Genomic DNA, 11,653 nt, shown 5'->3' on the forward strand with positions numbered 1-11,653 from the left:
CATCAGAAAAAAAAAGCAAGTTGTAGAACATGTAGAATATCCTCCTATTTAAAATTTGGTACAGCATGATGACTAGAGTTAATAACAATGTATTGTAGGCCAGGCGTGGTGGGTTACGCCTGTAATTCCAGCACTTTGGGAGGCTAAGGAGGGCAGATCACCTGAGGTCAGGAGTTCGAGACCAGCCTGGCCAATGTGGTGAAACCCCGTCACTACTAAAAATACAAAAATTAGCTGGGTGTGGTGGCACGCACCTGTAGTCCCAGCTACATGGGAGGCTGAGGCAGGAGAATCTCATGAACCCGGGAGGCAGAGGTTGCAGTGAGACAGATTGCACTATTGTACCTCAGCCTGGGCATCATAGCAAGACTCCCTCCCCAAAAAAAACCAAAACAAAACAGGCCAGGCGTGGTGGCTCATGCCTGTAATCCCAGCACTTTGGGAGGCCAAGGCGGGAGGATCACGAGGTCAGGAGATCGAGACCATCCTGGCTAACACAGTGAAACCCCGTCTCTACTAAAAATACAAAAAAAAAAAAAACCAAAAATTATCTGCGTGGTGGCAGATACCTGTAGTCCCAGCTACTCGGGAGGCTGAGGCAGAAGAATGGCGTGAACCCAGGAGGCGGAGCTTGCAGTGAGCCGAGATCAAGCCACTGTACTGCAGCCTGGATGACAGAGTGAAACTCCATCTCAAGAAAAAAACAAAACAACACAAAACAAACCAATACATTGTATTCTTGAAAAATGTTAAGAGATTGAATTTTGTGTTCTCACTACAAAATGATAAATATGTGAGGTAATGCACATGTTAATTAGCTAGATTTAGTCATTCCAAGTTTATATATGCTTCAAAATAGCATGTAATAGGTATGGAAAAAACTAAGAATTAGGCTGGGCACAGAGGCTCACACCTGAAATCCCAGTGCTTTGGTAGGCCAAGGCAAGAGGATTGTGTGAACCCAAGAGTTTGAAAACAGCTTGGGCAACATAGGCAGACCATGTCTCTGCAAAAATGCAAAAAATTAGCTGGGCGTGGTGGCTGGAGCTTGTAGTTCCAGCTAAAGGCTGAGGTGGGAGGATCACTGGAGCCCAGGTGTTCGAGACTGCAATGAGCCATGACTGTGGGAGTGCACCCCAGTCTAGGCGACACAGTAAAACTGTCTCAAAAAAATAATGAAAATAAAAATAAAAAAGCAGGCCAGTCGCAGTGGCTCACGCCTGTAATCCCAGCACTTCGGGAGGCTGACGTGGACGGATCACTTGAGGCCAGGAGCTCAGGACCAACCTGGCCAACAAGGAGAAACCCCATCTCTATAAAAAAATACAAAAATTAACTGGACATGATGGTGCATGCTTGTAGTCCCAGCTACTCTGGAGGCTGAGGCATGAGAATCTCTTGAATCCAGGAGGTTGAAGTTGCAGTGAGCCAAGAAGATCACGCTACTGCACTACAGTCTGGGCAACAGAGCTAGAATGTGTCTCAAAAAATAAATAAATATTTAATTAATAAATAACCAAACCAAAATCAAACCATCATGTTGTATATGATAAATACATAAAATGTATCTGTCAATTTAAAAATAATAGGCCTGGCACGGTGGCTCATGCCTGTAATCCCAGCACTTTGGAAGGCTGACGCGGGTGGATCACTTGTAGTCAGGAGTTCAAGACCAGCCTGGCCAACAGAGCGAAACCCTGTCTCTACTAAAAATACAAAAATTACCTGGGTGTGTAATCCCAGCACTTTGGGAGGCCGAGGCGGGCAGATCACGAGGTCAGGAGATTGAGACCATTCTGGCTAACATGGTCTCTACTAAAAAAATAAAAAAATTAGCCGGGCTTGGTGGCGGGTGCCTGTAGTTCCAGCTACTTGGGAGGCTGAGGCAGGAGAATAGCGGAGCTGGCAGTGAACGAGATTGCGCCACTGCACTCCAGCCTGGGCGACAGAGTGAGACTCTGTCTCAAAGAAAAAAAAAAAAAAAAAAAATTGCCTGGGCGTGGTGGTGGGCTCCTGTAATCCAGCTACTCTGAGGGGAGGCAGAAAGCTGGAACCTAGGAGGTGGAGGTTCAATTACCCGAGATAGCACCACTGCATTCCAGCCTGGGTGACAGAGTGAGACTCTGTCTCTAAATAAATAAATAAAAGGCCGCGGTGGCTCAAGCCTGTAATCCCAGCACTTTGGGAGGCCGAGACGGGTGGATCACGAGGTCAGAATTGAGACCATTCTGGCTACCATGGTCTCTCTACTAAAAAAAAAAAAATTAGCCGGCTTGGTGGCGGGTGCCTGTAGTTCCAGCTACTCGGGAGGCTGAGGCAGGAGAATAGCGAGCTGGCAGGGAACGAGATTGCGCCACTGCACTCCACCTGGCGCCAGAGTGAGACTCTGTCTCAAAGAAAAAAAAAAAAAAAAAAAAATTGCCTGGGCGTGGTGGTGGGCTCCTGTAATCCAGCTACTCTGGAGGGTGAGGCCGGAAAATGCTGGACCTAGGAGGTGGATGTTCAATTACCCGAGATAGCACCACTGCTTCCAGCCTGGTGACAGAGTGAACTCGTCTCTAAATAAATAAATAAATAGCCGGCGGTGCGCGGTGCTCAAGCCTGTAATCCCCAGCCTTTGGGAGGCCGATACGGGTGGATCACGAGGTCGGAGATCGAGACCATCCTGGCTAACACGGTGAAACCCCGTCTCTACAAAAAATACAAAAACTAGCCGGGCGAGGTGGCGGGCGCCTGTAGTCCCAGCTACTCGGAGGCTGAGGCGGGAAATGGCGTGAACCCGGAGGCGGAGCTTGCAGTGAGCTGGCAGTGAGCTGAGATCGGCCACTGCACTCCAGCCTGGTGAAGAGCAAGACTCCGTCTCAAAAAAAAAAATAAATAAATAAATAAATAATAATAAATAAATAAATATAATAAAATAGGCCAGGTGTGTTGGCTTACGCCTGTAATCCCAGCACTTTGGGAGGCTGAGGCTGGTGGATCACCTGAGGTCAGGAGTTTAAGACCAGCCTGAGCAACATGGTGAAACTCTGTCTCTACTAAAACTACAAAAATTAGCTGGGTGTGGTGGCACGGGCCTGTAAACCCAGCTACTCAGGAGACTAAGGCAAGAGAATCACTTACACCTGGGAGACAAAGGCTGCAGTGAGCCAAGATCGCACCACCGCACTCCAGCTTGGGCAACAAAGGAAGATTTCATCTCAAAAAAAGAAAATAATTATAATCCATAAATAAATAAATAAAGTTTGGAAGAAATTGATGACATTCGTTGTCTTCAGGGCAGAGAAGTATGTGGATGAGGGATGAAGTGGCAGGGAGATTGTCACACATACCCTTTTTCTTCTTTTACACTTCAAACCCTGCAGTTGTATCATGTATTCAAAAGTAAAATAAATGCTTCCAGTACCAATCAAGTCCAGGAAAAAAGCCGAATTGGCCAGATGTGGTGGCTCATGCCTGTAATCCCAGCACTTTGGGACGCCAAGGTGGGCGGACCACCTGAGGTCGGGAGTTCGAGACCAGCCTGACCAACATGGAGAAACCCCATCTCTACTAAAAATACAAAATTAGCCGGGCGTGATGGCACATGTTTGTAATCACAGCTACTCAGGAGGCTGAGACAGGAGAATCGCTTGAACCTGGGAGGCGGAGGTTGTGGTGAGCCAAGATTGCGCCACTGCACTCCAGCCTGGGCAACAAGAGTGAAACTCCGTCTCAAAAAATATATATAAAAGAAAAGAAAAGAAAAATAAAAAAAAGGAAAAAGGCCGAATATGTGTACAATCTGTATGGATGTTGACATATCATATTTATTATTTATTGAAAGCCATCCACCAGGTTATGTTTTTTTATTTTTTTTTTTTTGAGATAGAGCCTTGGTCTGTCACCCCGGCTGGAGTGCAGTGGCATGATCTTGGCTCACTGCAACCTCCGCCTCCTGGGTTCAAGCGATTCTCCTTCCTCAGTCTCCCTAGTAGCTGGGATTACAGGTGTGTGCCACCATGCCTCGCTTATATTTATATTTTTAGTAGAGACAGGGTTTTGCCATTTTGACCAGGCTGGTTTTGAACTCTCAACCTCTAGCTTGTAGTGATCTACCCCCGTCGGCCTTCCAAAGTGCTGGGATTACAGGTGTGAGTCACCTCACTGCATCTAGCCCCAGGTTATTTTTAAAACCTACTCTTGTGATTCTTCTCTGTGATGATTCTATGTTTCCAAAGTGTGAAATTTATCAGTACTGAAATTTCCTGTTTTTTAATTTATTTATATATATTTTTGAGACGGAGTCTACTCTGTCACCCAGGCTGGAGTACAGTGGTGCAATCTCGGATCACTGCAAGCTCCGCCTCCCAGGTTTACTCCATTATCCTACCTCAGCCTCCCGAGTAGCTGGGACTACAGGCGCCCGCCACCACGCCCGGCTAATTTTTAATATTTTTAGTAGAGACGGGGTTTCACCGTGTTAGCAAGGATGGTCTCGATCTCCTGACTCCCAAAGTGCTGGGATTACAGGCGTGAGCCACCACGCCCAGCCTTTTTTTTTTTTTTTTTTTTGATATAGAGTCTTGCTCTGTTGCTCAGGCTGGAGTGCAGTGGCAGTATCTCAGCTTACTGCAACCTCTGCCTCCCAGGCTCAAGCAATTCTCCTGCCTCAGCCTGAGGCAGGAGATCGAGACCAGCCTGGCCAACATAGTGAAATCCCGTCTCTACTAAAAATACAAAAAATTAGCCGGGCATGGTGGTGGGTACCTGTAATCCCAGCCACTCAGGAGGCTGAGGATTACAGGTGCCCGCCACCATGTCCAGCTAATTTGTGTATTTTAGTAGAGACGGGGTTTTGCCATGTTGGCCAGGCTGATCTAGAACTCCTGACCTCAGGTGATCAGCCCAGGGCGGCCTCCCAAAGTCCTGGGATTACGGGCATGAGCCACCGTGCTGGACCTGTGTTACTTATTTTAAAAAGAGGGCAAATTGGCTGGGTGCGGTGGCTCACGTCTGTAATCCCAGCACTCTGGGAGGCTGAGGCGGGCAGATCACAAGGTCAGGAGATCGAGACCATCCTGCCTAACACAGTGAATCCCCGTCTCTACTAAAAATACAAAAAATTAGGCCGGGCGCGGTGGCTCAAGCCTGTAATCCCAGCACTTTGGGAGGCCGAGACGGGCGGATCACGAGGTCAGGAGATCGAGACCATCCTGGCTAATACGGTGAAACCCTGTCTCTACTTAAAAATACAAAAAACTAGCCGGGCGACGAGGCGGGCGCCTGTAGTCCCAGCTACTTGGGAGGCTGAGGCAGGAGAATGGCGTAAACCCGGGAGGCGGAGCTTGCAGTGAGCTGAGATCCGTCCACTGCACTCCAGCCAGGGTGGCAGAGCAAGACTCCGTCTCAAAAAAAAAAATAATAAATAAATAAATAAATAAAAATAAAAATAAAAAAATAAAAAATACAAAAAATTAGCCGGGCGAGGTGGCGGTCGCCTGTAGTCCCAGCTACTCAGGAGGCTGAGGCAGGAGAATGGCGTGAACCCGGTAGGCGGAGTTTGCAGTGAGCTGAGATCCGGCCACAGCACTCCAGCCTGGGTGGCAGAGCGAGACTCCGTCTCAAAAAACAAAAAAACAAAAAAACAAAAAATTAGCCGGGCGAGGTGGCGAGTGCCTGTAGTCTCAGCTACTCGGGAGGCTGAGGCATGAGAATGGCGTGAACCTGGGAGGCGGAGCCTGCAGTGAGCCGAGGTTGCGCCAATGTACTCCAGCCTGGGCAACAGAGCGAGACTCTGTCTCAAAAAAAAAAAAAAAAAAAGAGGGTAAATTATTAGTGTTGGTGTGGTATAATGTGAAATATATTTGATCTTTGTTCCTGTTCCCATCACAGAACTCCTAACACTTGGAATTTCCAGAGTGATGAGTGTCTTTTATTTTTTTTGAGACGGAGTCTTGCTCTTGTCACCCAGGTTGGAGTGCAATGGCATGATCTCGGCTCACTGCAACCTTCACCTCCCGGGTTGAAGCAATTGTCCTGCTTCAGCCTCCCGAGTAGCTGGGATTACAGATGTGTACCCCCACGCCAGGCTAATTTTTGTAGTTTTAGTAGAGACGTGCTTTCATCATATTGGCCAGGCTGGTCTCGAACTCCTGACCTTGTGATCCGCCTGCCTCAGCCTCCTGAAGTGCTGGAATTACAGGTGTAACCCACCTCACCCGGCTGCTGTTTTTTTTTTTTTTTTTTTTTGAGACGGAGTCTAGCTCTGTCGCCCAGGCTGGAGTGCAGTGGCGAGATCTCCGCTCACTGCAAGCTCCGCCTCCCGGGTTTAGGACATTCTCCTGCCTCAGCCTCCCGAGTAGCTGGGACTACAGGCGCCCGCCATCTCGCCCGGCTAGTTTTTTGTATTTTTTAGTAGAGACGGGGTTTCACCGTGTAGACCAGGATGGTCTCGATCTCCTGACCTCGTGATCCACCCGTCTCGGCCTCCCAAAGTGCTGGGATTACAGGCTTGAGCCACCGCGCCCGGCATGCTGTTTTATTTTTTAACTTTTTTTTTTTTTACTCGAATAGAAACAGGCAAATTACTATGTTGTCAGACTGGTTTTGAACTCTTGGGCTCAAGTGATCCTCCTGCCTCTGCTTCCCAAAGTGTTGGGCCACAGTGCCAGGCCAGGAGTGTCTTTTATTATTCATAATGAGCTCTTTCGGATCACACCAGAGTTTATGCTAATGAGATGAGTTAGGGTGAGGCCCCTAAGTAGCCTCAGGATGGGGTTGGTCACCAGAAAGACCAAGGTATTAAAGGAGTAGATTTGGAATTTTCAGCCTCACCCACCAACTTCCAGGAAAAGTAGTGGTGTTTGAAGATTAAGCTTTATAAAAACTCCTTTTTTGGCTGGGAACGGTGGCTCATGCCTGTAATCCCAGCACTTTGGGAGGCTGAGGCAGTTGAATGACGAGGTCAGGAGTTTGAGACCAGCCTGGCCAACATAGTGAAACCCCTGTCTCTACTAAAAATACAAAAATTAGCCAGGCATGGTGGTGCACCCCTGTAGTCCCAGCTACTGGGGAGGCTGAGGCAGGAGAATCGCTTGAACCCAGGAGGCAGAGGTTGTGATGAGCCGAGATCAGGCCACTGCATTCCAGTCTGGGCAACAGAGTACAACTGCCTCTCAAAAGGGAAAAAAAAAAAAAAAAAAAAAAGAACTGATGGGCTGGCAGGGTACCGACACTTAGAGGTGCTGGGAGGGTGGTTCCCAGATGGGCCATGGAAGCGCCAAGTCCCTTCCTCCCCAAAGCTCACTCTATGCATCTTTTTTTTTTTTTTTTTTTTTTTTTTTGAGACGGAGTCTTGCTCTTTCGCCCGGGCTGGAGTGCAGTGGCCGGATCTCAGCTCACTGCAAGCTCCGCCTCCCGGGTTTTACGCCATTCTCCTGCCTCAGCCTCCGGAGTAGCTGGGACTACAGGCGCCCGCCTCGACGCCCGGCTAGTTTTTTGTATTTTTAATAGAGACGGGGTTTCACCGTGTTAGCCAGGATGGTCTCGATCTCCTGACCTCGTGATCCGCCCGTCTCGGCCTCCCAAAGTGCTGGGATTACAGGCTTGAGCCACCGCGCCCGGCCTACTCTATGCATCTTTTAAATCTAGCTATTCATCTATATCTTTTATAATATCCTTTATAATTAAGTGATAAATGTGTTTGCCTGAGTTCTGTTAGCAATCCTAGCAAATTATGAAGCCAAGGAGGGGGTTGTGGGAACCCTGATTTATAGCGGGTTTGTCAGAAGCACAGATCACAGCCTTAGTCTTGGAACTGGCATCTAAAGTGGGGGGCAGTCTTTTGGGACTCAGCCCTCCACCTGTGGAATCTGATACCATCTCCATGTAGCTAGTGTCTGAACTGAATCGAATAGGACACTCAGTGTTTGCTGGATAACTGCTTGGTGTACGGGGAAAAAGTCCCACACATCTGGTCACAAGTGTTTTGTGTTGTGTGAGCAGACAGGGAGGGTCTTCAGGGATTATAGAAATTTAATCATCCTGAGCAATTGGCCTGTTTTACAGCCTCCTGCCCTGCAGCCTCTTTTTTCCTAAACCCTGTGTTGAATGCAGTCACCTGGCTGGTTAAAACTGGCTCCTGGCAGACCCCAGCAACTTGTAGATAAACCCGAGTGAAAGTTCCTCATTACCATGCTGAAGTCTCCATCCAGGGAGGAGCTGTGGCTTCATTCTCATAGCGTGTGACCTGTGTGCGGGCGTGATGATTCACTGTGTTTCCACAACTGGCACCAGTCCTCTACAGGCAATGAGGCACTCTCTCCCCTCCCCATCGCCCCCTAAAATCCTCCTGTCACTTCTCCTCGGGGGACACTGCTTTGGAGAATCCTCCCAGTGCTCTTCTTACTTGTGACGAGTAATTGAACTCCTATTAATTAAAACCTGCCTTGTGGAGAGTCATTTGTTATTTGCCAGGCAAACAAACCCCGTTTTTTTTCAGGTAACAAGAGTATGGTGGAAGAAAACAGTTTAGGTCAGGCACCGTGGTGCATGCCTGTAATTTCAGCACTTTGGGAGGCCGAGGCAGGTGGGAGGAACACTTGAGCCCAGGTGTTGGAGACCAGCCTGGGCAACATAGTGAGACACCCCCAACTCCACCCCCTTAAAAAAAAAAAAAAAGAGGTAATCCCAGCACTCTGGGAGGCTGAGGTGGGCGGATCATCTGAGGTCAAGAGTTGGAGACCAGCCTGGGCAACATGGTGAAACCCCGTCTCTATTCATAATGTAAACAAATTAGCCAAGCATGGTGTAGGCACCTGTAATCCCAGCTGCTCAGAAGGCTGAGGCAGGAGAATTGCTTGAACCCGGGAGGTGGAGGTTGCAGTGAGCCAAGATCCTGCCATTGCACTCCAGCCTGGGTGACAGATCGAAACTCAGTGTCAAAAAAAAAAACAAAAAAACAAAAAAAAGAGGCCGGCCGTGGTGGCTCACACCTGTAATCCTAGCACTTTGGGAGGCCGAAGCGGGTGGATCACCTGAGGTCAGGAGTTCGAAACCAGCCTGGCCAACATGGTGAAACCCCATCTCTATTAAAAATGCAAAAATTAGCCGGCTGGGGCAGCACAGGCCTGTAATCCCAGCTACTCGGGAGGCTGAGGCAAGAATTGCTTGAACCTAGGGGGTAGAGGTTGCTGTGAGTTGAGATTCTGCCACTGCACTCCAGCCTGGGTGACAGGGTGGGACTCTGTCTCAAAAAAAAAAAGTTTGTTTACAGTTGTATAAGGAAGTAGTGAGTCTGTGAGGTTTGTTGAGGCTCAGAAATTAATACCCCAAAATATGCTGACATGCTGAACTGAAGAAGAAACTTCAAGGTTTCCCTGGCCTCTCTTCTCAACCGGCTCTCCCACAAGCCAGGATGAGTTGTTCTCTGAAGTTCCTTTATCTGCTTCAAGTCCAGACATATCACAAATAACAATTGTTTTCTCTTCCCCTCCCTATAAGATCAGGAATGGAATCACACCTAAGCAGGTCCTTTCCCAAGAGAGTCTGTCTCTCAGGCTCATTCAAATTCCACAGAGAACTATTCAAAAATTAATCTCTATCTCTGGGCCCATTTATTCTCCCTAGTAATCCCCTATGGCCCCTCAATAGAATTCCTATTCCCTATCCCATAACCTGTTTTGCCAGGATGGTAAATAAGCTCCTGAACTCTGTTGTGGATTGGTTAATCACTCTGTGGTTCTCTCTGTGTACAGATTAATCCATTTATATGCCTCTTCTCCAATGCATCTTTTTTTTTTTTTTTTCTAGACTCTCATTCTGTCGACAAGGCTGGAGTGCAATGGCACAATCTCAGCTCACTGCAATCTCCACCTCCTGGGCTCAAATGATTCTCCTGTCTCAGCCTCCCGAGTAACTGGGATTACAAGCACACGCCACTGCGCCCAGCTAATTTTTGTATTTTCACCATGTTTCCAGGCTGGTTTTGAACTCCTGACCTCAGGTGATCCACCTGACTTGACCTCCCAAAGTGCTGGAATTACAGGTGTGAGCCACCATGCCCAGCCTGCATCTGTCTTTGTGAGTTGATTTTCCAGCCAACCTTCAGAGGGCGAAAGGGAAGTTTTCCTTTGACCCAGACAGGTTCATTATAGCTATTCTATGTAGTTTTCTACTTAAGTATTTCATAATTTCAAAAGAGAAGAAGAGAAGGGAGAAAACTGTTTTACGCTTTCAATGTGAAGGCCTGGCACTTTTAAGGAATAACAGCTTCTGTGGCCAGACTTTCAGTGTCAGTGTAGACTTTCCCTGGAGAAGTCCAGCCAGATGGGCAGACTGGGCAGATGCTTATACTGATTAGCTAGATTTAGCTAATGGGCAGAGCCGTCACAATGCACTGGTTGAAATGGTGCAAAAAAAAAAAAATGTATGGCTTTTTTTTTTTTTTTTTGGTATAGGATCTGGCTCTGTTGCCCATGCTGGAATACAGTGGCTTGATCTTGGGTCACTGTAACCTCCATTTCCTGGACTCATGCCATCCTCTCACTTCAGCCTTCTGAGAAGCTGGGACTACAGGAATGCACCACCACACCCAGCTAATTTTTGTATTTTTTGTAGAGATGGGGTTTCACCATGTTAACTAGGCTGGTCTTGTAACCGCCCAGTATGTTTACTTTGCCCGCTGCCTAGACAGATTTCTCAAGACAGAGGAATTGCAATAGAGAAAGAGTAATTCACACAGAGCCTGCTGTGTGGGGGACTAGAGTTTTATTATTACTCAAATCAGTCTGCCTGAGAATTCGGGGAGCAGAGTTTGTTTTTGTTGTTGTTGTTTTGTTCTGTTTTTTGAGACGGAGTCTCTCTCTGTCGCCCAGGCTGGAGTGCAATGGCAAAATCTTGGCTCACTGCAACCTTCACCTCCCAGGTTCAAGTGATTCTCCTGCCTCAGCCTCAGTAGCTGGGATTACAGGCCTGTGCCACCATGCCCGGCTGATTTTTGTATTTTTAGAGACGGGGTTTCACCATGTTGGCCAGGCTGATCTTGAACTCCTGACCTCAGGTGATCCACCTGCCTCAGCCTCCCAAAGTGCTGCGATTACAGGCACAAGCCACCTCGCCCAGCCTGGGGAGCAGAGTTTTTAAGGACAACTTGGTGGGTCAGGGGAAGCCAGTGAGCCAGCAGTGCTGACTGGTCAGATCATAGGGAGTCTAAACTGTCTTCTTGTGCTGAGTCAGTTCCTGGGTGGGGGCCATAAGATCAGATGAGCCAGTTAATCAATCTGGTGGGGCCAGCTGATCCATCAAGTGCAGGGTCTGCAAAATGTCTCAAGCACTGATCTTAGGAGATGTTTAGGGAGGGTCAGAATCTTGTAGCCTTCACCTGCATGACTCCTAAACCATAATTTATTTCTTTCTGTTTTTTTTTTCTTGAGACAGAGTTTCGCTCTTGTTGTCCAGGCTGGAGTACAATGGCGCAATCTCAGCTCACTGCAAAATTTCTGCCTCTGGGGTTCAAGCGATTCTCCTGTCTCAGCCTACTGAGTAGCTGGGATTACAGGCATATGCCACCACGCCCAGCTACTTTTTGTATCTTTAGTAGAGATGGGGTTTCATGATATTGGTCAGGCCGGTCTCGAACTCCTCAGGTGATCCGCCCGCCTCTGCCTCCCAA

Source organism: Trachypithecus francoisi, unplaced genomic scaffold (assembly GCF_009764315.1).
Source record: "Trachypithecus francoisi isolate TF-2019V2 unplaced genomic scaffold, Tfra_2.0 Lachesis_group10, whole genome shotgun sequence".
Classification (NCBI taxonomy): Eukaryota; Metazoa; Chordata; class Mammalia; order Primates; family Cercopithecidae; genus Trachypithecus; species Trachypithecus francoisi.